This window comes from Giraffa tippelskirchi, chromosome 7 (assembly GCF_054371585.1).
Source record: "Giraffa tippelskirchi isolate mGirTip1 chromosome 7, T2T-mGirTip1v1.2.pri, whole genome shotgun sequence".
Taxonomy (NCBI): Eukaryota; Metazoa; Chordata; class Mammalia; order Artiodactyla; family Giraffidae; genus Giraffa; species Giraffa tippelskirchi.
In genome coordinates, this window is record NC_137281.1 from 72,039,183 (window position 1) to 72,066,868 (window position 27,686).

At 41.5% G+C, this 27,686-nt stretch overlaps 1 protein-coding gene and 1 pseudogene across 2 annotated transcripts in view; both read left to right on the forward strand.

The window, feature by feature from the left end:
• Window positions 1-27,686, forward strand: part of THOC3 (THO complex subunit 3) — a 92,459-nt gene that overhangs the window by 22,272 nt on the left and 42,501 nt on the right. The window lies entirely within an intron of this gene.
• LOC145514838 (protein FAM151A pseudogene) lies at window positions 648-4,193 on the forward strand (annotated as a pseudogene). The gene has a single exon (XR_014060494.1). The product of XR_014060494.1 is annotated as a protein FAM151A pseudogene (transcript).

Sequence of the window (27,686 nt, forward strand, 5' to 3'; positions counted from 1 at the left end):
TCCACTTTTAAAATCAGTTGGATTTTCTGCTCCATATTTATTCTATACTGCTTAAACTTTTGACTGTTCTAGGTCAGAAGGCCTTGCCATTTACTGCATCACCCCTCCATACTCTACAGAAATGGTGCTCACTCAGTAAATCTGACTTCTGTGGTGGTTTTAACATCTGGGTACAAATTCTTTAATCTTCCTCCTTCAAAATGTAGATTCTTATTCCCCTACCCTTAAGTGTAGGTTGTATTACTTGACTTGCTGCTGATGAATAGAATATGCCAGAAGTGATGGTATTTGACTTCCAAGACTGGGTCACAGTGTAGCTTCAACGACTCTGTCTTGGGTTGTTTGCTCTGTGGAATCCAGCTGTGAAGGGGCCTTGTTGGAAGGGGTTCCTCCCGTCCTGTAAACTCTTCCGATGACCAAAGCCTGCCTGACATCTTGACTGCAGTCTCGTGGGAGACTGAGCCAGAACCATAGCTCAGCAGCTCCTGGGGTCCTTCCTTTCAGAAATAATATTTCATTGTATGTATATACTACATTTTGCTTATCTGTTCACTCACTGATGGACACCTGAGTTTGTGCTGCTGTGAACATGGATACACAAATATCTTTTGGGGACCCTGCTTTCAGTTCTTCTGGATATATACCCAGAAGTGGAATTGCTGTGTCATGTAGTACACTATTTTTAATTTTTTGAGGAACTGCTATAGTGTTTTCCATAATGGCTATATCATTTTACATTCCCACCAACAGTGAACAAGGATTCAAGTTTAAGCAGTTTATCAAATTTTTCTTCTACGAATTGTCACTTTTGTGTGATATCTAAGGACTTTTTGACTAACTCAAGGTCGTGAGGGTTTTCTCCTGTTTTCTTCTAAAAATTTTATAGTTTTAGCTCTTACATTTAGATCTTTAATTCATTTTGAGCTATTTTTTAATGAATGGTGTGAAGTGAGGACCTAAATTCATATTTTTGCTTGTTAATATTCAATTGTTCCAGCAGCATTTGTTGAAACTAATATTCTTCCCCCATTGAATTATTCTGGCACCTTTTTTGAAAATCAACTGACCATAAATGTTAAGAGTTTATTTTTGAACTCTCAGTTCTGTTCCATTGATTTATATATCCATTAAAAAATTTTATTTGGCTGTTCCAGGTCTTTCCTGCTACACACCAGTTCTCTATAGTTGTGGTGAGAGAGGCTACTCTCTAGTTGTGGGGTGCAGGCTTCTCATTGCAGTGGCTTTTCTTGTTGTGGAGCACAGGGTTCTAGGGTGAGGACTTCACAAGTCGTGGCTTGCGGGCTTAGTTACATATAGATTCCATGTGGAATCTTCTTGGACAAGGTATTAAAGCCATGTCCCCTGCATTGACAGGCAGATTGTTAGCCACTGAACCACTGGGGAAGTCCCACATATCTATATTTATGCCAGTACACTGTCTTGATTTCTGTAGATTTAGAATTTATTTTGAAATTGATAACTGTAAGTCCAACTTTGTTTTTTTCAAAATAGTTTGAAGCAATTCTGTTCTGGGCCTTTTGAATTTTTATATGAGTTTTAGGATCAGATTGTCAATTTCTGCAAAAAAGGCAGCTGGGATTTTGGTTTGCTTGCACTGAATCTATTGATCAATTTGGGGAAGAATTGCCATTTAAGAAGAGTAGGTCTTCTAATCCATGAGTATGAAATGTCTCTCCTTTTATTTTAATCTTCTTTCTCTTAGCAATATTTTATAGTTTTTTCTTCCAGTTTCATTGAGATATAAGTGATATACAGCACTGTATAAGTTTAAGGTGTCCAACATAATGATTTGACTTAAATACAGTATATAGGCCTTATGCTTTTTTGTTAAATTTAGTCCTAAGCATTTAATCTTCTTGATATTATTGCAAATAGAATTCTTTTCTTTTCTTTTTTTATTAGCACTGTTGCTATTGTTCAGTTGCTAAGTCATGTCTGACTCATTTGCCACCCCATGGACTGTAGCCCACCAATCTCCTCTGTCTATAGAATTTCCCAGGCAAGAATACTGGAGTGGGTTGCCATTTCCTACTCCAGGGGATATTCTTGACCCAGGGATGGAACCTGCGTCTCCTGCATTGGCAGGCAGATTCTTTACCACTTGAATCACCTGGAAAGCATATGTTGATACAAGAGATAAGTGGTTTTCAGGTCAAACCTCCTTACACATTTTTGCTCTTCTACTTAACAGATTTTACACTTTGGTTAGTCTCTCTTATCTTCCATGTCGCTATCTGTGAAATGGGGTTAAAATGTATTTTAGTTGCTCTGGATCCCAGCTCTCAGAGCCTCAGGAGACTCTGCCTTTGAAGGGTATTCCCCTCACAGAGTCACCACGGCCCACAAGAAGGGGTGCTGGAAGTGGGCCATTGTTGGTGGTGTCAGTATGGTTCTAGTGTTTGCCATTACAATGATCGTGGGCTTCTCACTGCAGAAGCGCACCATCCTGCCAGGCTATGAACAGGATGGGACCTGCCACTCCGACGCAGACATGCTGGGCTGCCTGCTAAGTTTGGGTCAGATCACCCAAAGGAACGGACTGCTGGTCACCTGGTACCAGGCTGCCAACAGCAAAGAGCAGATGCAGGCTGCCTTCAGCAGCAGTGTCATGGTCCTGGAATCAGGCGTCACAATAGAAGGACTCGGCACAGTCAACGAGACAGGGGTCCCCATCATGGCACACCCCCCAGCCATCTACAGTGACAGCACCTGAGAGCAGTGGCTGGAGGCTGTGCTGGCCTCTTCCAAGAAGGGCATCAAACTAGACTTCAAGAGCATCAAGGCTGTGGGCCCCGCCCTGGACCTCCTGCGGCGGCTGACAGAGGAGGGGAAAGTTCGAAGGCCTGTGTGGGTCAATGCCGACATCGTGAGGGATCCCAATATGGTCAAACCGATAGTGCTCAATGCCCCACAGTTCCTGGCCTTGGTCCAGGAGAAGTATCTTGAGACAGCCCTGTCTCCAGGCTGTACTACCGTCTCCTTGCCCTTGTTTCCAAATAGGACATACACCCAAACCACGGTGGAGAAGATGCAGGAGCTGGTGGGAGCAGTGCCACAGAAGGCGACCTTCCCTATGTGGCTTGTCATGGCCAGGGCCGCCTGGCCCCACTTCAGCTGGCTGCCTATCTGACAGGCACAGCCTGACAATGCGGCAGTCCGCCTCAGACCCCATGACAGTGGATGACCTCCTCTATATCCGGGACAACACCGCCACCCACCAAGTCTGCTATGACTTCTTTGAGCCTCTCTTGTCTCAATTCAAGCAGCTCGCCGTGAATACCTCACAGAAGCAAAGCTACTACACAAGGGGAAGCCTGATCCCTGCTTTCCAAAACCCTGGAGACAAGGGTCTGAGCATGGAGTGGCTGGTTCCTGACATCCAGGGCAACGGAAGCACAGCAACAGTGCGGCTCCCAGACTGAGAAGGCATGATCCTGCTGGACGTGGGCCTTCAGGAGCCTGCAGCTGGGGACCCCGTGCCCGTCGTCCGCGCCCCAGATGGCCATGCCCTGATAGTTGATTCCTGCCTGCAGCAGTTGGCCATGCGCCCTGGATGCTGGGGCCTCCATGTGCACATATCAGAGCCCACCACCCTGCAGCCATCCCTGACCACGCTGGCCACCCTATGCCTCCTTGGCCACCTGTCTAGGCTTGTGGGGGTTGGGGCCACAGTCTCCCAGAGGAGTTTCATGGTCCCTGGCTATGTGACTGGCAGGGAGTTGCTTACAGCTGTGGGTGAGGTGTTCCCCCACGTGACAGTGGCACTAGGCTGGCCCGAGGATGTGCTGGGCAGTGGCTATAGGGAACAGCTGCTCACAGATACGCTGGAGCTGTGCCAGGGCCTCTGGCAATCCGTGTCCTTCCAGCTGCAGGTTGGGCCTCTGGGCCAGAGTCCTGCTGGAGTTGTGGCCCAGCTGCTGGCAGCCTCCCCCCAGGCCATGGTCACAGTGAAACACAACCCTGGCCAGGGCCACTATGCGTCTATGTGGGCAGTTCTGCTGGCAGCCAGGACCGTGGAGAAGACCCGAGTCTACTACAGGCTACCCCAGAGCTACTGCCAAGACTTGCAGGCAGACATTGAGCACCCAGGGGTGCTGGCCTGGTGGACCCCAGCTTCCCACATGGGAGGCAGGAAGGAATAAATGCCTCTGCTTCCTCAAAAAAACAAGAAATGTATTTTAGTCCTTTTGTTGTAAGGACTAAAGGGGAATTTGTAGGTAAATGTGATGGATTCAAAATTGTGATCCGTAACTGATAGTTCGTCTCCACTGAACAGTGTCCTCTAGAATGAACCTTTGAAGGAGAGAGCTCTGGTCTTTTCCCCAGGGTAGTAAAATCAACTCCTTTTAATTTTTTTTTTTAACTTTTGGTTGTGCAGTGTGGCATGTGGAATCTTAGTTCCCTGACCTGGGAAGAACTCACATTTCATGCAGTGTAAGTGTGGAGTCTTAACCACTCAACTGCCAGGGAAGTCCTTAAAGTTGGCTTCTTTTAATTAACAGGTTCTCTATCACTTCATTTCCCTTACAACTTATCCTTTGAAAACCCATGACCCATGGAAAATAATATTCCCATGACTCATAGAGATTCTCCAAGTCTGAAATTTGCCGATTTCATACTTTTGATACAATTGGACATGCTCCTCTCTCCTATATATTTCCTGCACATTGGCTGTTGTATCTAGAGGCTTGATTAGATTTAATTTTAATGCCCTTGGCAAACTGTAGATGTTGTATGCTTTCATCAGAGGCTTGTAATGTCTGACTGTCCCTTTCTTTCTGTGTGTGTTGCTTGCAGCTGTTGGTGCTCATTGCCTAGGATATTAATTTGTAGTTGCAAAATGGTGCTATTGTAATTCTACTATTTCTTTTTAATTTATTTGTTGAAATGTTTTTGTAAAGAGATATTTACCTTTATATGGTTACTTAGTGATTCATTTCTTTTCAAAAGGTTGGATAAATGTTTGGTTTTTTCCTTTGTTTACCAGTTCTCAAAATAAGAAACTTTCTATCCTTTACCTCAAAATGTGGTTAATTTTTAAAAAAAAATATTATTGTGACTTTATGTCCTTAAACATATTTGATATGGTTCACTGTATTCTAATTGCTATTCTTATTGAAGCACAAATTAAACTCCAGATAATATTCCTTAGGAAGTGCTCATGCAAATAATATTCCCTGACTTCTTGCTTATTACTAATAAAGTTTATTTGTGTGCTTTACACTTGAAATTTAGTTTTGCTGGATATAAAAATCCTTCGCTTGAATTTTCTATTTTGTTTATCTTAAATGTTTTCCCCCTTTTTTGTCTGTACAGATATGTAGCATAAAGTGTGGCTTTCAAAAAGACTGATGATTTTTAACTTATTTTCCTTCAAGAAACATCAGCTTTTTGCCTAGATGCCCAGAGACTTTTTCCAGTAATTTATAGTATATGCCTTGATATTGGTTGTTCTGGGTTCAGATTTTCAGGTATATGATATATTCTTTCAGTATGTAGCTTGAAATGGTTTTTTTATTTCAGGAAAGCTTTCTTGAATTAGTTTTGGGTATTTGTTGTATTGTTTTACTTTGGTTTTCTTCAGGTTCTCTTATTATCTTCTTAGTATTCCAGTCCACTGTCTACCTTGATTCTCAGCCACCCAGGGCTCAAGCCTATGTGCTCATCCTTCTAACTGTGTCCATATCAGGTGTGACCCATGGAGAAGTACTTTGTTTCCCAAAGTGCAGGTGCTTTGGTCAGCACTGGGGGTATGGATGAGTTAGTTTGGTGCAATTGCTTTTTCTAGGTAAGCTATTCTGCTAGTACTTTCCTTTTTGGATAGTTTTATTTCATCCTGGGTGAAATTGTGTCCTCCCCTTATTCTTTATACATGGGAAATTCTCTTTCTACCCTGTATTATAGCCTCATTGGTCTGCGAGGACCCTCAGTTTTAGCAATCATGGGCAGATGCTAGCTTCAATATTAGAAGATCATTTTATTGACACTGCATAAGTAGAGGCAGGTAACTAAAACCCCCACTTCCATGGTGAGAATTATATCTTTCATCTTCAGCCACCAGGACTTCTTGAATGTCGTATGTTTTTAATCTCTGCACATTGCTTCTTCACCAGTATTAGCATAAACAATTTTACCTCCTTAATACAAGTTTGTTTATATCATGACAATCACTGCCAGGTAACAAGGGAACAAAAGGTTTGAAAAGAAAGCAGCAAGTCTCAAGGAAAATTTTACATTTTAGTAAATTAAAATTTTTCCATTTATTTTTTGCACTGGGCCTTAATTGCAGCACACAGGATCTTTAATCTTTTTGTGACATGTGGGATTTTTTTGCTTTATTGTGGCATGTGGGATCTTTATTTTTTTTTTAATATTTATTTATTTTTAGTTGATTGATGATTACCTTACAATATTGGTTTGATTTCTGTCATACATTGATATGAATTAACCATAGATACACATATGTCCCCTCCCTCTGGAATCTCCCTCCCACCTCCTGCCCATCCCTACCCTTCTAAGTTATTAGAGAGCCCAGTTTGAGTCTCCTGAGTCATACAGCAAATTCCCATTGGCTATGTATTCACATATGTTAGTGTATATGCATCCATGCTACTTTCTCCATTTATTTCACCCTCTCCCTCTTCTCCCTCATCCTTGTCTGTACGTCTGTTCTCTATGTCTATGTCTCCATTGCTGCTCTGCACAGATTCGTCAGTACTATCCTTGTAGATTCCATATATATATGTTAATATACAATGTTTGTTTTTCTCTTTCTGACTCACTTCACTCTGTGTAATAGGCTCTAGGTTCATCCACCTCATTAGAACTGACTCAGATGTGTTCCTTTTCATAGCTGAATAGTATTCCATTGTATGTATATGCTTCAACTTCTTTATTGATTCATCTGTGGATGGACATCTAGGTTGCGTCCATGTTCTACCTATTGTAAATAGAGCTGCAGTGAACATTCGGGTACATGTATTTTTTTCAGTTTTGGTTTCCTCAGGGTATATGCCTAGGAGTGGTATTGCTGGGTCATATGGTGGCTTTATTCCTAGTTTTTTAAGGACTCTCCATATTGTCTTCCATATTGGTCATATCAGTGTACATTCTCATGTGGGATCTTTAGTTGTGGCATGCAAACTCTTAGTTGTGGACTATGGAATCTAGTTCCCTGACCAGGGACCAAACCTGGGGCCCCTGCATTGCAGATGTGGAGTCTTAGCCACTTGACTGCCAGGGAAGTTCCCCAATTTTTTCATTATAAACAAAAATTTAAATACAGAAAGTAGGTGAAAGAAAGAAGAGTAACTTGTGGTGTCATCACCTAGAGACTAGCTGTAGTAATGTGCATTTCTTATTCTTTTTTTTTTTTTAATATATAAAATGTGTTAGTAGCTTCAGTTCAGTTCAGCCACTCAGTCATGTCCAACTCTTTGCAATCCCATGAACTGCAGCACGCCAGGCCTCCCTGTCCATCACCAACTCCCAGAGTCCACCCAAACCCATGTCCATTATGTCAGTGATGCCATCCAACCGTCTCATCCTCTGTCGATCCCTTCTCTTCCTGCCCTCAATCTTTCCCAGCATCAGGGTCTTTTCAAATGAATTAGCTCTCCACATCAAGTGGCCAAAGTATTGGAGTTTCAGCTTCAACATCAGTCCTTCCACTGAACACCCAGGACTGATCTCCTTTAGGATGGACTGGTTGGATCTCCTTGCAGTCCAAGGGACTCTCAAGAGTCTTCTCCAACACCACAGTTCAAAAGCATCAATTCTTTGGTGTTCAGCTTTCTTAATAGTCCAACTCTCGCATTCATACATGACTACTGGAAAAACCATAGTCTTGACTAGACAAACCTTTGTTAGCAAAGCAATGTCTCTGCTTTGTAATATGCTGTCTAGGTTGGTCATTACTTTCCTTCCAAGGAGTAAGCATATTTTAATTTCATGACTGCAATCACCATCTGCAGTGATTTTGGAGGCCAGAAAAATAAAGTCAGCCACTGTTTCCACTGTTGCCCCATCTATTTGCCATGAAGTGATACGACCAGATGCCATGATCTTAGTTTTCTGAATGTTGAGCTTTAAGCCAACATTTTCACTCTCCTCTTTCACTTTCATCAAGAGGTTCTTTAGTTCTTCTTCACTTTCTGCCATAAGGGTGGTGTCATCTGCATATCTGAGGTTATTGATATTTTCCCAGCAATCTTGATTCCAGCTTGTGCTTCCTCCAGCCCAGCGTTTCTCATGATGTACTCTGAATATAAGTTAAATAAGCAGGGTGACAATATATAGCCTTGACGTACTCCCTTTCCTATTTGGAACCAGTCTGTTGTTCCATGTCCAGTTCTGACTGTTGTTTCCTGATCTGCATACAGCTTTCTCAAGAGGCAGGACAGGTGGTCTGGTATTCCCATCTCTTTCAGAATCTTCCACAGTTTATTGTGATCCGCACTGTCAAAGGCTTTAGCACAGTCAATAAAGCAGAAATAGATGTTTTTCTGGAACTCTCTTGTTTTTTTGATGATCCATTGGATGTTGGCAATTTGATCTCTGGCTCCTCTGCCTTTTCTAAAACCAGCTTGAACATCTGGAAGTTCACAGTTCACGTATTGCTGAAGCCTGGCTTGGAGAATTTTGAGCATTACTTTACTAGCATGTGAGATGAGTGCAATTGTGTCGTAGTTTGAGCATTCTTTGGCATTGCCTTTCTTTGGGATTGGAATGAAAACTGACCTTTTCCAGTCCTGTGGCCACTGCTAAGTTTTCCAAATTTGCTGGCATATCGAGTGCAGCACTTTCACAGCATCATTGAAATAGCTCAACTGGAATTCCATCACCTCCACTAGCTTTGTTCATAGTGATGCTTCCTAAGGCCCACCTGACTTCACGTTCCACAATGTCCAGCTCTAGGTGAGTGTGAGTGATCACAGCTTCGTTATTATCTGGGTCATGAAGATCTTTTTTATACAGTTCTTCTGTGTATTCTTGCTACCTCTTCTTAATATCTTCTGCTTCTGTTAGGTCCATACCATTTGAGATCCTTTATTGAGGCCAACTTTGCATGAAATGTTCCCTTGGTGTCTCTAATTTTCTTGAAGAGATCTCTAGTCTTTCCCATTCTATTGTTTTCCTCTATTTCTTTGCATTGATTGCTGAGGATGTCCAACTCTTTGCAAACCCATGGCTTCTCTGTCCATGGAATTCTCCAGGCAAGAATACTGGAGTGGGTAGCCACTCCATTCTCCACGGGATCTTCCCAACCCAGGGATCAAACCCAGGTCTCCTGTGTTGCAAGCAGATTTCGTACCATCTGAGCCACCAAGGGACTTAAATATACTTGTCACAAATTACCAAAATAATTATGCTTTGCTTTTAATAACTGCCCCCCCCCAAAAAAACAAAGCTGAACTTGAAAATGGAAAAATGGAGAAGAGTATTCATATTACAAAAGAAATTCCCTCAGACTTATTTTTAAATGTGATTCTATTGTTTTGGGAAATATCATACCCTTAAACAATTTCAAATTATACAAAAGAATAAGAGAAGGTAAAAAAGTTGACATTCCCCCATTTAGAATGAACTACTGTTGGGATACAGCTAACCCATTGTTTTCCACTTCCCAGGTGGCATAGTGGTAAAGAATCTGCCTACAGTGCAGGAGATGCAAGAGATGTGAGTTAGATCCCTGAGTCGTGAGTTAGATCCCTGAGTCAGGAAGATCCCCTAGAGTACTAAATGACAACCCACTCCAGTATTCTTGCCTGAAAAATTCCCATAGGGTTGCAAAGAGTCAGACATGACTGAGCACACACATACATACAACCTATTGTTTAGAGATGAACTCATGGCTGTGGGTTTTTATGTTGAAAAAAAGAAAGAACTCAAATTAATAACTTAATCTTCTATTTTAAATAACTGGAATAAGAGCAAACTAAACCCAAAGCAAACAGAAGGAAGGAAATATTAATGAGCAGAGTAGAAGTAAATGAAAGAGTAGAAAAACAGTAGAGTAAATCAAGGAACACCACCAAAAATTTTCAACAAAATTGGCTATTAGCAAGACTGACCAAATGTAAAACAGGGAAGATTCAAGTTATTAAAATCAGGAATAAAAGTGGGGACATTACCACCAACATTATAAATGAAAAGAATTATAAGGGAATGCTATGAACAACTATATGCCAAAAAGTTAGATTATGTAGATAAAATGGACAAATTCCTAGAAACACACAAATTACTGAAATTGACTTGAAGAAATAAAAAACCTGAATAGATCTGTGACAACAAAAGATATTGAATTAGTGATCAAAACCTTTTCAAAAAGAGATGCCGAGGACCATATAGCTTCACTAGTGATTTCTACCAAACATTTGAAGAAGAGTTAAAATCAATTCTTCATAAATTACTTTAAAAAAATGGAAACAGAGGGATATCTCCCAGCTCTTTCCAAGAGGCTAGTATTACCCTGTTGCCAAAGTCAGAGACAAACACCACAAGAAAACTACAGATCAATATCTATTATGACTCTAGATACAAAAATCCTCAGCAAAATATAGCAAGCTAAATACAGTAGCATGTAGGAAGATTATATACCATGACTAAATAGGATTTACCTGAGGAACGCAAGGTTTGCTCCACATATGAAAATCCATCAGTGTGAGATGCATAGAACAGTATTATGGACTCTGAGGGAGAAGGTGAGGGTGGGACGTTCTGGGAGAATAGCATTGAAACATGTATATTATCATATGTGAAACAGAACACCATTCCATGTTCGATGCATGAGACAAATGCTCGGGACTGGGGGCAATGGGATGACCCAGAGGGATGGGATAGGGAGAGAGGTGGGAGGGGGGTCCAGGAAGGGGAACACATGTAAACCCATGGCTGATTCATGTCAATGTATGGCAAAAACTACTATAATATTGTAAAGTAATTAGCCCCCAACTAAAATAAATAAATTTATTAAAAAAAAAAAAAGACAATCAATCAGTGTGTATTAATACATAGTAGTGGAATAAGGGAGAAAATCCACATGATTATATCAATAACTTCAGTTAAAGCTTTTGATAAAATTCAATACCCTATTAAGATAAAGACAATAAACTAGGAATAGAACGTAATTTTCCTAGCCCATAAATAATATCATACTGTATGGTGAAAGATGGAGAGCTTTTCCTCTACGATCAGGAACAGGATAAGAATGTTTGCTCTATTCAACACTTCACTGGAAATTTTAGCCAGAGCAATAAGGCAAGAATGCAATAAAAAAAATCAAGATTGGAAAGGAAAAAATAAAATTATTTGTGTGCATGTGTGCTAAGTTGCTTCCAACTCTTTGCGACCCTATGGATGAAGTCCACCAGGCTTCACTGTCCATGAGTTTCTCTAGGCAAGAATACTGGAGTGGGTTGCCATGCTCTGCTCCAGGGGATCTTCTCGACCCAGGGATCAAACTCGCATTTCTTAACCCTGCTACACCGGCAAGAGAGGTCTTTACCACTAGCGCCACCTGCAGATGGTACAATCTTTTATATAGGAAATCCTAAGTAATGCATCAAGTAATTCAGCAAAGGTTTCAGGATACTAAGATACCAAAATCAGTTCTATTTCTATATGCAAGCAATGAACAATCCAAAAATGAAAACAATTCTATTTACCAGTAGCATCAAAAATAATAAAATACTTGGGAATACATAAAATAAAAAATAAAAGAAGTGTAAGACTTGTACACTTAAAACTACAAAACGTTTTTAAAAGAAATTAAAGAAACAGATAAAAGGAAAGACATCTTGCATCCATAGATTTGTAAGACTTCATATTTTTAAGATGGCAGTGCTCTTCAAGTTGATCTATATAGATTCAATGCAACCCCTATCAAAATCCTAACTACCTGTCTCTCTTTTTTTTTTTTTTGCAAAAATTGAAAAGTGGATTTTAAAATTCATATGGAAATGCAAGGAACCCATTATAGCCAAAACAATATTGAAAAAGAAAGAACACAGAAAAAATATTTGAAATTTATGACACTTGAATTTTATCTCAATCAAAAAAAAATACAAAAGGTAAAGGTTACCTACTGTTAAGAGTACCATTGTGGTGAGTACTGTCCAGCCATCTAGATTCATTATATAACCCTATGTTCATGTGACACAAGGATGCATTCCTGCTGCTCTGTGACCTGTTCATCTTTGCATACAATAAAGAATACAGTGATGATTATCCTTTATGAAGATTTTTTTCATTATGTTACCATCCTTTGGATAAATCATTGAACTCCTAGATTGAGAGGTAGTCACATTTTGTAGAGGACCAAACAAAGAGTTGGACATGACTGAGCAACTGACACTTTCACTTTACACAAACCACCTTGTAGAAAATTTATTTCAGGTATGCTTTTAGCACCAGGTCATGCCATATTTGTGCAAGTTTCTTTTAATTATCTACTTTACCTACTACATGAAAAATGTAATTTAATTTACATACAACCATTCAGGAATATACCAAATATGGATGCATTGCTTTTTCTAAATAGTTCAGCATAATACCATTTTATATATGATTTTTTCCCTATAACCTAGGTTAAGAGACAAAAATAAGATTCTCATAGAAGAAGAATTATTGAATACCAATTTCAACCTTGATGAATAGCATAAATAGGAGATAGTCTAAGTTCACATTAGAATCAGTTCAGTTCAGTTCAGTCTCGCAGTCGTGTCCGATTCTTTGCGACCTCATGAACTACAGCACGCCAGGCCTCCCTGTCCATCATCAACTCCCGGAGTTTACCCAAACTCATTTCCATCGAGTCGGTGATGCCATCCAGCCATCCCATCCTCTGTCGTCCCCTTCTCCTCCTGCCCCCAATCCTTTCCAGCATCAGGGTCTTTTCCAATGAGTCAACGCTTCGCATGAGGTGGCCAAAGTATTGACGTTTCAGCTTCAACGTCAGTCTTTCCAATGAACACCCAGGACTGATCTCCTTTAGGATGAACTGGTTGGATCTCCTTGAAGGATCTCCTTGAAGGGACTCTCAAGAGTCTTCTCCTACACCACAGTTCAAAAGCATCAATTCTTCAGCACTCAGCTTTCTTCACAGTCCAACTCTCACATCCATAGATGACTACTGGAAAAACCATAGCCTTGACTAGATGGACCTTTCTTGACAAAGTAATGTCTCTGCTTTTTAATATGCTGTCTAGGTTGGTCATACCTTTCCATCCAAGGAGCAAGCATCTTTTAATTTCATGTCTGCAATCACCATGTACAGTAATTTTGGAGCCCCCCAAAAATAAAGTCTGACACTGTTTCCACTGTTTCCCCATCAATTTCCCATGAAGTGATGGGACCAGATGCCATGATGTTAGTTTTCTGAATGTTGAGCTTTAAGCCAACTTTTTCACTCTGCTCTTTCACTTTCATCAAGAGAGAATAGTAATCGGTGAATAAGTTATAGTACATCCTGTGAGGACACCAAAAGAATGAGGAAGAGTTATATGTATTGAAGTGTAAGGTCTGCAAGACATACAGCTAAATGAGAAGAGCAAATAGCAAATCAGTGTATATGATGTGTTCTAATATAGACCAAATAATAGTAAAACTAAGTATATAGGAAAAGTTCTTGAAGAATATACATCAAACAATACATTAGGAGAATGAAGTAGAATGGAGGATGAAAGGTAAGTATAATATCTTACTCTCGTGTGAATTTTATGTAGTAAGCATGTCTTCATGTGTTACTTTAGGTAACAGTAGTAATATTTGCTCTTTGTAGAATATTTTGATATGCTAATAGATATAAAAGTGAAGTGAAAGTCACTCAGTCGTGTCTGACTCTTTGTGACCCCATGGACTATACAGTCCATAGAACTCTTCAGGCCAGAATACTGGAGTGGATAGCCCTTCCCTTCTCCAGGGCATCTTCCCAACCCAGGGTCTCCCACATTGCAGGTGGATTCTTTACCAGCTGAGTCACAAGGGAAGCCCAAGAATACTGGAGTGGGTAGCCTATCCCTTCTCCAGCAGATCTTCTGGACCCAGGGTCTTCTGTATTGCAGGTGGATTCTTTACCAACTGAGCTTTGAGGGAAGCCTGATAGATACAAAGAGAAGATTAATAATAAACCATAGGTCCATAAGTCAGAATCATTAAACATTCTAATGTTTTAATATAGTCTTTCTACATATGTGTTTTATCATATAGTAGATACAATTTTGAAATTTTTTTTTACTTAAAAGCATACTATTAGTATTTTCCTACTTTAATCTTAATCATGATCAAAATACTGAAAATCAAAAGCTAAAGAAATAGTATCTTGGGGGAAAATTGTATATTTTTTAAATGAGCCAAAGAAGTACAATTTTGGTTAAAAAAAAGTCTATTTGTGAGACTGTATGGTTTAATGGAAAGAATCATGGCTCTGGAGGCTACTACAAGGTGTGACCTTAGTTAAGTAACCAACCTATTTATGTAGTGACATTAAAATTTATGCCTTACCAAGGCACGAATTGAAGAGATCGAAGAAGATCTAAATAAAAGTAGAGACATACTGTATTCATGGATTGGAAGACTCAATATTGTTAATTCTCTCTAAATTGACTAATTAGAGATTTAATGCAATTCCCATCCAAATCCCAGAAGGCTTCTGTGATAGACTGAATGTTTTTGTTCCCCTCCCCCCCGAAATTCCTAAGCTGAAACCTGATCCCTAAAGTGATGGTATTTGGAGGTGGAGCCTTTGGAAGGTGATTGAGTCACGAGGCAGGGCTGTCATGAATGGGATTACTGTTCTTATAAAAGAGACTCTGGAGAGAAACCTTGCCCCATTTACCATATGAAGACACAGCAAGAAGACAGCTTGTCTATCAGCCAGGAAGCAGGCTCTCATCAGACACCAAATCTGCTGGTACTTTGATTTTGAACTTCCTGCCCCCACCACTGTAGGAAATAAATTTCTCTTATTTATAAACCAACCAGTCTGTGGTACTCTGTTACAGCAGCCTGAACAGACTAATGCAGAGTCTTTGTATATAGCATATTCTGATGTTGTATGGAAAGGAACTTGTAAGCCAAAACAATTTTGAGAAAGAACAGAGTTGAAGGACTTTTGCTACCTGATTTTAAGATACATTGTAAAGCTATAGTGAGTAAGACAGCATAAGCTCAGTGAAAGGATATACATATAGACAAATGAAATAAATACACAATATAAAATACAGAAAATATACTCTCATAAATAATTTCAACTGATTTTTGGCAAATGTGAAATGGCAATTTTTAACAAATAGTGCTGGAACACCCAAATGCAAAAAAGTAGATGTTTATCTATACTTCATGTTGCATACACCCCCCACCCCAGCCCCGGCCAAAATTCCATTTGCTTGGTAGACCTAAGTATAAAACATAAAATTATAAAGCTTTCAGAAGAAAACATAAGAGAAAATTTTTTCCTATTGGCTTAAGCAAGTACTTCTTAGATCTGACACCACAAGCATGATGCATAAAGAAAAAGTTGGTTTGTTGAATCTAGTCAAAAGTAAAAATTTTGCTCTATGAAGGACTGTTAAGAGAGTAGAAAGCCAACTCCATATTGGAGCACATACAAGAAAAAAGCACCTGTATTTAAGATATATGAGAAACTCTCAAAACTCAGCAACATTTACCCAAACATTTAAAAAATGGGCAAAAGATTTGACTTCACCATGAGGAATATGGTTGGATCTAAGGATGGCAAATGAGCAACTGAAAACATCATTAATCATAATTAAAACCATAATGAAATATTATTGCATACCCATTAGAATGGCTAAATTAACAAAACACAATACCAAGTGCTGATGAGCATGCAGAGTAACCAGAATCCTGGTAGGGCTGCAAAATGGTATTGCTACTTTGGTAAACAGCTAGGCAGTTTCTTAAACAAAGTAAACATATATTGACCATATGACTTAGCAATTCCATTTCTAAGGCTTTATCCCAGAGAAGTAAAAATTTATGTTTATACAAAGATTTGTATACATATGCGTATGTGTTTATAGCAGTATAACTCATTAAAGAATGGAAACCACTCAAATGTCTGTCTGTAGGTGAATGGATGAACAAATTGTGGAGTGCTACTGAGCAACTGAGGAATGAACTATTAATGCACACAACAGGAATGCAGTTCAGATTTGTTATTGTAACTGAAAAAACCCTGTCTCAAAAGGTTATAGAATATTCCATTTATATGACAGTCTGGAAAAAAATGTAGAAACAGAGACCAGAGCAGTGACTGCTAGGAGTTACAATTGGGAATTCGAACACAAAGTGTAAAGGGAATTCTTTTTCAAGTTGGAATTATTTTATGTCCTGTCTGGCAGTGGTTACAATATTGCATACATGTTAAAAATCTCACAGGACAGGACATGAGAAAAACAAATTTTACTTTTTTGTGATTAAAAAAAACCCCATGCCTTTCTGGATTGTCATTGGCATTTCATAAAGCATAATCCATCTGATTCATAAAGGATTCTCATCAAATAGTAGCACTATTACTGTTTTGCCAGGAGAGTCAGCACAGGCTTGTAAGTTACCTGGCCTGTGTTGAGATCCTGCTCTGCCATCTACTGGCCTGTGACCTCTCTGCACCTCAGTGTTCTCTGTAAAATGAGGTCGTGATTGTATTAATACCTATCCTAAGGGGTTGTTAAGCAGAAAATAGTTAATATAGACAAATACTTAATGAATTATTGGTTTCTCTCTACTGATTTCTAAAGGAGATAAGCTGGGGAAGTATAGTGGGACCCCCTGAACTTCTTGTGGGTTGGCACTCCACAGTCTTCTGATGTCATTTCCCTTTGCTGGTAAAGATAGCAAGTATGACAGCAGTGAGAAAGCAGGAACTGTGAAGCCGTTTGGGTGTCCTGATGATTCCTGGTAGGAGGACCTGGGGTAGGGAAAAGGCCCTGGCAGAGAGACACCTTCCTTTTGTCAGGGGAGTGTTCTGTCTCGTCACAACAAAAATTTGAAGCGACAGACGTTAAAGCCTTAGGCGGGTCACAGCTCTCGGACAGTGTTACAGCTCAGTTTTATTTAGAAAATAAAGGAAAATACATCCTCGAGGCATGAGGGCATGCCGACCCAAAAGACACAAAGAGAGGAGAGAGAGAGAGAGAGAGAGAGCATGCGGCCCTCCTCTTTGGCTCCTCTTTTTATATGCTTTTTTCCTCCCCCTGGGCCTGCCCTATGTAAACTGGGCTAGCCAGGAGTGCTGTTTGTTCTACCTGAGGTCCTCACTCTGGTCCTTGGATCTTCCTTTGTTCTATTTTCCCAGGCTTTTCCCTTCCTTGTCTTTTAGCCACCGCTATTCTGGACTCCTTTTTCCTATTCTACCCACCTAACACTTTGTATACTTCACTTGTTCTGTTCTCTTGAATCTCACAGGCATCTTAAGTGTTTGAACTTCCTGAGCATCTTTTTCAGCAGCAGAAAATTAAGGACTTCCTGTTTCCCCAGCCTGAGGGAGGCCTCTCTTTGGAGAATGGTGGTGTAGAGTTACAGGGGGCTGATTGGCTGGCTGCAACATTAGCCCATTGAGGACCTCTTTGAAATTCTGTCCCAGGTCTTTGAGAGAATGGTTTAATTAGTGCCTCTAGCCTTTCCTCAGGAGCAACTTTGTTGGGTTTGCTACTGCTTGAATATATCAGAATTAAGTGGCGTGGGTAGGGAAGGGTAGGGATGAAAGTGGAGTTCTTAAAATTGAATTTTAACTTTAAAATTAACAAAGATTTGCACATAAAAATCTAAATTTATATGTTATATACATTTTGTGAATAGAGCATTTAATAAAAGTGACTGAATTCTAGGAGTTTGAAAATTATGTTTCTCAGGGAGATTTTGTGGTTTTGCATTTTAAAAAAAAAATCTCAGAAATAAAGTTTATAGAGTAAATAATTTTGTCATTCATGTTGTAACCAAGATCTTTGTGAGATATAAGAAATGTGAGGGTGAAAGAGGAAAGTGAAAAAGCTGGCTTAAAGCTCAACATTCAAAAAAAGAAGATCATGGCATCCGGCCCCATCACTTCATGGCATCCGGCCCCATCACTTCATGGCAAACAGATGGGGAAAAAGTGAAAACAGTGACAGATTTTATTTTCTTGGGCTCCAAAATCACTGCAGATGGTGACTGCAGCCTCAATATTAAAAGATGCTTACTCCATGGGAGGAAAACTATGATAACCCTAGACAGCATGTTAAAAAGCAGAGACATCACTTTCACGATAAAGATACATTTGGTCAAAGCTATGATTTTTCTATTAGTCATATATAGTTGGACCATAAAGAAGTCTGGGTGCTGAAGAATTGATGCTTTCAAATTGTGGTACAGGAGAAGATTTGAGAGTCCCTTGGACAGCAAGGAGATCAAACCAGTTAATCCTAAAGGAAATCAACCCTGAATATTCATTGGAAGGACTGATGGTGAAGCTGAAGCTCCAATACTTTGGCCACCTGATGCGAAGAGCCAACTCATTGGCAAAGTCCCTGATGCTGGGAAAAGTTGAGGGCAGGAGGAGGAGGGGATGACAGATGGCTGGAAGGCGTCACTGACTCAGTGGACGTGAGTTTGAGCAAACTCTGGGAGATAGTGAAGAACAGGGAAGCCTGATGTGCTGCAGTCCATGGGGTCACAAAGAGTCAGATGTGACTTAGCAACTGCACAACAATGCAGTGCATGGACTACAGCAAGCCTGAAAAATCATTAGGTATTTATATGTTATTAGTATTTGTATGTATGTATGTTATTAGTATTTGTATATGTAGTATTAGTATTCTTAGTTCAGTTATTTGTATGTATACCTGGCCTCATTCTATAAAGAATTTGTGGTGGCTTATGATTAACATTGAGAAAAGTAGTAAAATATAAATAAGAAATACAGTATTAGGAAAAGACAAACATGAATTAGAATAGAAAATCAAAATTGGGGCAAGCAGAGAAATTGAAGAGAAATATACAACGAGTAAGGGCTTCCCAGGTGGCAGGGTGATAAAGAATCTACCTGCAATGTAGGAGACACAGACTTGATCCCTGAGTTGTGAAGATCCCCTGGAGGAGGGCATGACGACCCACTCCAGTATTGTTGTTGTTGTTCATTAGCTTAGTCCTGTCCCACTCTGTACTACCTCATGGACTGCAGCACACTAGACTTCTCTGTCCCATCCCTCAGAGCCTGCTCAAACTCATTTGCATTGAGTTGGTGATACCATCCAACCATCTCATCCTCTGTCGTCCCCTTCTCCTCCTGTCTTCAGTCTTTCCCAGCATCAGGGTCTTTTCTAATACTCCAGTATTCTTGCTGGGAAAATCCCATGGACAGAGGAGCCTGGTCGGCTATAGTTGCAAAGTGTAGGACATGATGGAAGCAACTTAGCAAGTTTGCTTAATTGAATGATTGAACTAAACATTTGGTTCTGAACTTCCTTGGCAAAGTGAGGAGGGGCATAAGCTAATTTTATTACTAAAAAGAAAAACACATCTACCAATTCCTTAGAGAATGCAAAACTTTTGTTACCTCTTACCTCCAAAAGAAATGGCTCATGTAGGAGGCTATTACATATGAATATAATTTTAAAAAGTATTTTGGTATAAAGAAGAAGACAAAACCAAAACATATGATACATTTTGATGTATATCGGGACTTTTTCTGTGTTCATATTGACATATAAAATATATACTAGTTTACTTAATCTTCATAAAAATCTTTTGAAGGATAGACAAAGCAAGTATGACATGTTATAAGCAAAGTACTCAATACAGTTGTTAGCAATATTGTAGGCAAAATGTAATACAGGTTGTTAATAGATCATTTTCATTTATTAGGCATGCCTTCTGTGCCTGATACTGCAGTAAGTGCTTTATATAAGCTGCTGCCCAGTTGTCACAACAGATTTCTTTCAAACTGGATTGGTACCATCATTTTATGGCTTCAGGGAGAGTGAGTAACACAAGGTTACTCAATGACAGTGTTCAGATCCAGATTTTTCTAAAGGTCTATATGCCTTCTGTGGCAACAGGCTACTCTGTCTCCACAAGTCTTGCCATTCTCCTTTTACAGACTTACACTTTAGATGGCTCTGAGAAGGTGACTGTTGGCTGAACTTAGCAAGAGATGGAACCAGTGTTCAGTCTTGGAGTACTGACCTGTGCCTTTCAGGGAACAGCCTCCTCCCACCTTCCCTGAAGAACATGGCAAACCAGCTTGCTACCACTTTGTGTTGGCAGGATATTGCCCTCAGATGCCTGGAGAGCCCTCGTTCTCAAGGTTTCTGTGAAACGCCAGTGAGAATAGACTTGGAAGTATTTGCAAGTATCCATCATGCTAACGGTTGCCTGTGGCTCCATTTCTGGGTCTGTCCCCTTGGAATTGTGACCAAATGCAAAGGGTTTTTTCCAGGTATTATTTGTCCTATTAACATGCCTTTCCTATCAGTATGGATTCTTTTATTTTCTCCTCTAGATGTGTGAAAAGCAAATGTAACAAACTTCACACTTACTACTTAAACAAGAGATTCATTACTTTTAACCAAAAGAGCAACCATAGCAATGGGAAAATTAATACACACATCCAAGAAGAAGGCCCAGCCTGTGGCCTCCTCATCTGGCTATCAAGGTCATGCTCCATCACCTTCTTTCCTTGGCTACCCCTGGGCTTGCTGTTCAGCCCTAGAGACCAGCTAAGAAAGAGGGTTTTGAACTTGGGGCTCTGCCAGTGACTCAGACGCAGAATTTTATGGTTTGGCTAGTTCTCTAGTTTTTCCAGTCACGTCTGGCCATTTATTCATTGATCAGTCCAGGCATATCCTTCAGTTAGTTTCTCCTCTAAATACCGGTGAGTTGGGAGGATGATGAGATCAGCAAGGGGCCAGACTGGAGCTGGCTTGGAAAGGCGGAGGCTGGCTGTGCTGAAGCCGTGCAGCTGTGTTGACTGGCATTGCAAACAGGACTGAGAAGTAGTTAGGATCAGAGTATGATCCGAAGAACAGAGCGGCTCATGCGACCTGATCTTTTTCTGTTGTTTTTGTTCCTAATCTTTTGCCGATTCCCAAAGTATCTTTGCAGCTTTAGATCATGGAAGGATGGACTTGTTTATCACACCAAATATTAAATTGTGAGATGTATGTGTGTGCCTTGTGGGTTGTTTCCTTCACTCTAACCTGTGTGGCATTAAGGGTGTGCAGCAGAGGTCCTGGCAGGGAGCCTCGAGTGGGTGAACGGGAGGCTGCAGGAGAGCATCCTGGCCCGAGGCAGTGAATATCCAACAAGCCAGAAGCAGTTAGTTCCAAGGAGCAGGACTGGCCAAAAGCGGGTAGAATTCTCTGCATTAGAGGACTGGAGTAAGGAGTACAGAGAGGAATCAGGAACTGGCTAATTCTGGAGTCTCCACAGGAGTGTGAGTGTGTGCGCATGTGTGTATGTGTATGTGCATGCATGTGTGTGTGTGCAAGCAATAAGCTGAGCTGTTTGGGGTGTGATGCATGAGTGGGCTCAGTTTAGAATGACTAAATGGGGTAGCCTGTCAGACCTTTTCTGTTCAAAAATGTTTGTTTTCTACTCTCGAAGAGTTCTAGTCACAAAAGGAACCATGAGATGTCTGCCTTCGTTGGAAGCAGAAAAGCACACAGATGGAATTAAGAGGTGAACTTATCTTTAGAAGGTGTGGAGAGTGTACCCTGGAGGTGCAGCGCACCCTCAGAAGTCCCACGTGTAAGTAACACAGCTCCTGCTTTCCTCCCCTGACTGCTGCTCTGCAAATCAGGCGACTTCACACTTGAGCAGAACGAGGTTTGAATCCCGGCTCCAACAGGGATTGATCTGAACCACGCCCCTCATCCATGAAACGGGGACCATCAATCCTCTTCTCCTTGGGTTGTTAGGAGAATCCGAGGAGGTAACGTGTTTGTAAGCACCTAGCACAGCACCTGGCCCGTGGAGATGCTTCATACAGCCCTGCCCTGTGAGGAGGAGCAGCTTCTAACGAGAACACGGGCCACCTGGCCGGCAGAGAGGCCATCAGTCGGTCAGCTTCTTGGCTCTAAATGCCGGCGCTGCACAAGCCAGTTCATCATTCCAGGAGTAGGTGCTGGGCAGGGAGGAGGCTTCTCCATCACAGCCTGGGCCTGGTGGGAGGTCCAGAGGAGAAATGTTAGATCTGCTTCCTGCGGCATCTGTTGGGGCTCATGATGGATGCGTGTGCCTGTGAGCAAGTGGAGCGGAAGCGAGGACTGCGTGTGTGACAGTGAAGGAAGAGCAGGGGAGGGTAAAGCTCTGTTCGCTGGGGTTTCTGGGGGGGATTGGATGGGGAGGCGGTGGGCCCAGTGCAAGTCTGTACTATGGAGGGTGTGAGTATAGGGCAGAGGATGTGGGAGATGGGGTGCTGTGGGTTGGGAGTGGTGCAGGGTCCAGGGATGTAGGATAGGTCAAGTGGAATATGAGATGGGCTTGGGGAGAAAAGGGAGGGAGGGTGGATAACACTGGTTTGGACTGGTTGGCAGAGTGGCCTGGTGAGTAGGGCAAAGCCTTATATCCCTGGATTGAAATCCTGGTTCTGGAAGAATTTGGTCAAATTGCTTCAGCATCATTATTTTTCTTATCTTTAAAATGTACATAATGAATACTGCAACTTGTGACGGCTAAGTTGACAAACATGTACAGGACCTGGTACATTGTGGATATTCAATAAATAGCAACTATTATCGCTATGTAGGTGCTATATAAACCTCTTTGGGCTCCCCATGGCTCAGACAGGAAAGAATCCACCTGCAATACAGGAGACCTAGGTTCAACTCCTGGATTGGGAAGATCCCCTGGAGAACAGAATGGCTACCCAATCCAGTGTTCTTCACTCCAAAATTCCATGGACAGAGGAACCTGGTGGGCTACAGTCCATCAGGTTGCAAAGAGTCGGACATGACTGAGTGACTATCACTTCACTTAAGCCTCTTACTTTATGAGGTTTTCATTGTCCCCTGGGCAAATCACACTGTGTACAAAAGGGAGGGTTAAAGAGTTGTTAATATGATAGTGTAGCCTACAAAAATATATGGGAATTGGACAAAAGAATATTTAAAGCTTATTTTTTAGTACTCATTGTGGGTGTAAGACCCATTGTTGGCATTTAAGTATACTAACTTGAAAAATATTCAATTATTACAAATTTAGTAAGTTCATATGTTTAAATTTTTGCTCAGATGGAGCCATAAGCTATTGAACTTAACAGCATCCATCACTTCAGTCTTTCACCCTGTGGGAAAAGCAGGCAGAGTGTGAAAAATGCCCATCTGACCAGCAGTGTCATAGCAACAAAGTTACCGGGTAGAATCTACCCAGCTGAAATGTCATCAAGTCCCTCTTCTGATCTTTAGTTATCCTTGGGAGGTGTTGCCTCTGGAACCACCTTCGGTTTGCTAAGAACAAGTTGCTAAACTTGCTTGTTTCCCTTTCCCTTCTTGAGAAAGTTACTAGGATACAGGACAGGCAGTGGTGTGGCTACAGCACAGAATCTGTCAGCACATCCTGGAGAACCAAAGGAGATCTGGGCAAGGCACAGGCTGATTTGTCCCTGGTCATCACTATGCCCAGAGTGGGGATTAAAGTCAACTTGGAGGAAACTTTCTCTCCTGAAATGAGATTTCACCGTGGAGTCCGATGGACGGTGACCAGGCCTGTGAAGATTTATTGGACATTTCTGATGGACTGCATCTCCGCAGTGGTGGCTGAGGTGCTGTGATCAACACAGAGCAGAGGGAGGCCCCCTTGTTCTCCGTGTAGAAAGGAATCTTTGTCGGGTTGACCAAACATCGGAGCTTCCTCTGAGTGCTGAGCCTGGTACAAGAGAGAAGGGACTATCAGACAGCTGTACCTTGGGCCCATTTTTCAGATGAGAACCGAGGCGCAGGGAGGTGAGGGAGCTCTCCCAGGGTCACTGGGTCGGGCCACTAATTTGAGGTTTCTGTTTTCCCCTGCGTTATGCCACAGTCCCAGCAGCTGAGGGGCAGCGCAGGCTAGGTGTGCCTTCACAGCCACTCTGATGTGAAGGCTTGGGAGCCTTCGAAGACTCATCCATCCACATTGGGGTCCGTCTGGAGCTTTGTGCAAAGTTGTCATGATGCTGAGACCAGAGAAGAGTAGGTTTGGCTTAGTGAACTGAAATGACACATTGAAGGGCAAAAGGATCCATTCACTGAGTACCCAACCCTGTGCCAGGCCTGGGCTGCGTGCTGAGGGTACAGGTGTGAAGATCATCCAGTCTCTGCCCCCAGGCACCCACAGCCTGGTGTGGAGATGGTGACGATATAGTGTTAGTGGTTTCATAGAAGAACTTTCCCCAGATCTGATCTTCCTAGACTGTGTCCTTCTCAGCATTTACATGCCTTCTTTTAAAAAATAGCAACTTTATTAAGCATATACCATGTGAGGCGAAATAATGGCCCCCAAAGACATCTGCATACAAATCCCTGGAACTTGTGAATATGTTACCCTGACTGGTAAATTGACTTTGAATACATGATTAAACTAATAATTTGGTGATAGAGAGGTTATCCTATATTATTCAAGTGGGTCCAGTAGGGTCCTCATAAGAGGAAAGCAAGAAGGTGAGAGAGATAAAAAGAAAATGTGATGTGGAACTAGGAGTTTAAGTGACTTGGAAGATTCAGTAAGGGGTCAAGAGCCAGGGAATACTGTCGGACTCCAAAAGCTAGAAAGAGCAAGGAAACAGATTCCTCCCTGGGCTTCCAGAAGGAACACAGTCCTGCTGACACCTTGATTTTAGCTTTTGACCTCCAGACTATCAAATAATACAGTGGTGTTGTTTAAAGCCACCTGATTGTGGTGGCTTGTCACAATAGTGATAAGAAATTAACATACATGCTACACAATTCATTGGCTGTTCATATATCCACAGACTTGTACAACCATTACCACAATCAATTTTAGGACATTTTATCTTTCTCTCTCTTAAAAAGTTTATCCCCATCAGTGGTCACTCCTTTTTACTACTTATAGTTATTCACGTAACTTAGGGGCAAGTTCCCTTATTTGCACAAGCCTCCGTTGACTCATCTGTAAACGGGATACTTCCTAATTCCAAAGGTGGTTGTAAGAGTTCAGTGAGAAATTGTGTATAAGCATTTGGCACAGTGCCTGCAGAGTCAGCCTTCAGTAGGTTATTTGGAGGCTGTTGTAGAAGTGCAAGGGAGAGATGAAAGAGGGCCTTAATGAGGCCAGAGGCTGAAGAGTGGAGGGTGTGTGATCTGGTTTCTCACAGATGCTCCAAGCTCTGTGTCCTCCCTTCCTTGGAGAATGGTTTTACCTTTCTGCTAGCATTTTAATTCCATTAAAACTGGCTGGCTGGTCCTCATGTGATCACTAGAGGGGAATAGGACAAAGGCCACATATAGAAGGTGGCATTGGCCCTGATCTGTGCATTCAGCCTTTATTCCTGTTCTGAAGCCTAATTATATTGTTTATTTATTGGACTATCTCCTCCCTCCCTCCTTGCTCTGTGTATGTGCTGACATTTTTCTTTTTCCAAACACTTCACATCTCAGGGCACCTCTGAGTTCCCATTCCATCTGTGCCCTGGGATTAGTCATGGCTAAAGCCTCTTACTTTTTGACAGCTGTGTTTATTTCTCAAGGGCACAAGTGGCTGCAGAGCATGGGGGCCTGCACCCTACAGTTCAGCAGAGCCTAGGATGAGCCACAGTTGCTCTTCTGCCAGTTCAGAACTTGGGGTCTCTTTCATCTTGCATTCGTCCTCTGCCCCTTAGGGAATATCAATTTCACTCAAATCACTTGAATTGAGAAGATGATAGTGGGCTGTGGTGGGTATGATCCCCCAAAAGATTCAGATGAGGTCCCTAGAGAGAGTAAGAATGGATATTTATGCAAAATGCACAGATGTCCACTATGACTATCACATGGAAAAAGAAAAATCCACCAGTTAAGAGTTCTGACTTGGCACCCCAGTTCCCATGGGTGGAATCCCAGTTCCAGCATTTACAAGTTGTGTGACCATGTCTGGGTCACTTCACTTGTCAGTCTGAGTCTCAGTGTTTCCATTTACTAGATGGGAGTAATGGCCCAGCATGGTGGGCTTGAACCAGTGTGAAAGCACACTGCAAAAGCACCAGGAGGCACGAGCGTGTGTTACTGCAACTTGGTGTGGCTTGAAGTCTGAAGTCTCTGATCCAGCAAATCAATTTCTATATATTTAATTAAAGGAAATGAAAAAGCTAACTCAAAAAACTACCTGTAGCCCCATGTGCATTGCAGCATTATTTATACTAACCAGGATATGGAAAACACCAAAGTGTTCATTGATGGATGAATGGATAAAGAAATGTGGTATATATATACACTATGTATACAATATAATTCAGCCATACAAAAGAATGAAACCTTGCCATTTGCTGCAGCATGGATGGATCTTGACAACATTGTGTGTATGTGTATGTGTGTGTGTGTGCATGAACGCGCGCGTGCTTAGTCATGTACGACTCTTTTTCAACCCCATGTACTGCAGCCTGCCAGGCTTCTCTGTCCATGGGATTTCCCAGGCAAGAATGCTGGAGTGGCCAGCTCCTTCTCCGGGGGATCTTCCTGACATAGGGATTGAAACTATGTCTCTTACGTCTCCTGCATTGGCAGGCAGGTCCTTTACCACTTGAGGACATTATGCTAAATGAAATAAGTCAGACAGAGAAAGACAATACCATATGATCTCACTTATATTTGGAATCTAAAAAGTAAACCCCAAACCAAGCTCATAGATACAGAGAACAGATTGGTAGTTGCCAGAGGTAGAGAGTGGGGGAGTGGGTAAGATGGTTGAAGGGGGTCAAATTTATAAACTTTCAGTTATGAAATAAGTCCTGGGATATAATGTACAGAATGGTAAAAGAAAGTGAAGTGAAAGTGAGAGTTGCTCAGTTGTGTCTGACTCTTTGCAACCCCATGGACTATATAGTCCATGGAATTCTACAGGCCAGAATACTGGAGTGGGTAGCTATTCCCTTTTGCAGGTGATCTTCCCAACCCAGGGATCAAACCCGGATCTCCCACATTGCAGGCAGATTCCTTACTAGCTGAGCCACCAGGGAAGCCCAAGAATACTGGAGTGGGTAGCCTATCCCTTCTCCAGTGGATCTTCCCAACCCAGGAATTGAACTGGGGTCTCCTGCATTGCAGGTGGATTCTCTGAACTACCAGGGAAGCCTGCAGAATGGTGACAATAGTTAACAAGAGTGTATGGCATATTTGAATGCCCATCACAAGAAAAAATTGCAACTATGTATGGTGGCAGATGTTAATAAGACTTATTGTAGAGATTATTTTGCAATGTATGCAAATACTGAATCATTATGTTGTGCACCTTAAATCAATATAATGTTATATGTCAATTATACCTAAATAAATGAAATCTGAAGTCTCTGATTTTTTACCTGACCAGTTCCAGGGCAACTGTCCACAGGTAGCCTGGGTTCAAGTCCTCAATCAGCCCCTTACTAGCTACATTTTTATCCTCCATGAAGTGAAGATCATCATTCCTGCCTCCCAGCATTATTGGGAGAAGTGATGAGGTGATGTGTAGACAGTGCCTGGCACATATTGTTCTGTAAC